At 31.9% G+C, this 1,313-nt stretch overlaps 1 non-coding gene across 1 annotated transcript; it reads right to left on the bottom strand.

Annotated features, from left to right (window-relative positions):
- Positions 1-513: 513 nt before the first annotated feature.
- Positions 514-706, bottom strand: LOC128856154 (U2 spliceosomal RNA). Its single transcript, XR_008453815.1, has one exon. It is a non-coding gene; the product is annotated as a U2 spliceosomal RNA (small nuclear RNA).
- Between the last annotated feature and the right edge of the window lie 607 nt (positions 707-1,313).

The following is a 1,313-nucleotide window of genomic DNA, read 5'->3' as shown; positions in this document are numbered from 1 at the left end:
AGGAAACATTTTGGAAAAAATACTTTTAGTTCATCCAATAGACTGACTTAAAAGTTATTCAATATCAAATATATCTATGAAAATTTTGTAACTAGGTGAATTTTTAAACAAAATAACTGTAGAAATATTTAAAAAAAATACCAGTCTAACGGTTAGACGCGATAGAAGTGAAACCTTCCGTAAAACAAACTGAGAGAGAATAAGACGAAAACAGCATTAGGAGCGGGATAATTATAGGTTCATTATAATATTGCTATAAAGTTCATATTTTATTTTCTTCATTTTATTATTATTCATCCTCAATGTTTTCAATTTCAACAAATGCTACGAGTGGCTTATGATAGATAAAATATGATACAAATGCTTTGGTTTCGATGTTGTCAAAAAAAAATACCCAAACGGACCGAAGAAACAGACTTACAAATTTCTTCCATTTTCGTCTACTTGTATTCATATAAAAATTTATGTCTCTTCCCACCAAAGCTAAATGTATTAGTATATTTCTTCTTGTATTTATTCAAGGCCGAAATCCCGGCGGTACTGCAATACCGGGCCAACCCGTGGCAGAGGTGGAGCAAGCCCTTAAACACTCCGCCCATTTCCAAAAATCAGTTTTACATTTGTTGTCCTCCGACGGAGGATCTATCAGATGTTAAGCTGATAAGAACAGATACCACACTACCTAGTCAATAGATTTTCTAATAAACCTTTTGAGAATTACACGCTCACAAAAATTATTTATATCAACATATAATATAACGCTTCGTAACTAAATAACTTTTAGGCCAGCACCGACAGCATGGCGCGGTAGCCGAGAGGCTAGCAATGTGAGCTTCGGATCCAAAATCCTTGGTTCGAATCACAAGAAAAAATAAAATTTATTTAGTTCGTCGCTACGTTTATATCAACATATAATATAACGCTTCGTAGCCAAGAGGGTCGCTTTTTCGTTTCACTTTTTCTTAAATCACTCCCAACGATTCTAAAGAAGTTTTCACTTCAAAAATTAATTAAAAAAAATTCTTTTTCTTTGTCAAAAATTAGTCAAGACCAGTGTTTTACCGTCCTTATTGTTAGGATTTACGAAAAATTATATTGCTAAATAAATCTACCTAATATTTACGATTATTTTTATGAGTCCAAAAATGCGAATTATATGAATATTAATAATTCAAATAAATATTCTACAAAAAAAAGACAGTAAATCATATTTTTCTTATTTTAGCCATATTGCCAACTTGAAGATCTTTCCGGGTCCATTTAATATCATCCTATCGGTCCCAAATTTCACGAGCCATAGTTTTAGACCAAAA

This window comes from Anastrepha ludens, chromosome 2 (genome assembly GCF_028408465.1).
Source record: "Anastrepha ludens isolate Willacy chromosome 2, idAnaLude1.1, whole genome shotgun sequence".
NCBI lineage: Eukaryota > Metazoa > Arthropoda > Insecta > Diptera > Tephritidae > Anastrepha > Anastrepha ludens.
The sequence above is the reverse complement of the archived record's forward strand: the minus strand, read 5'-3'. Positions and strand labels throughout refer to the sequence as shown.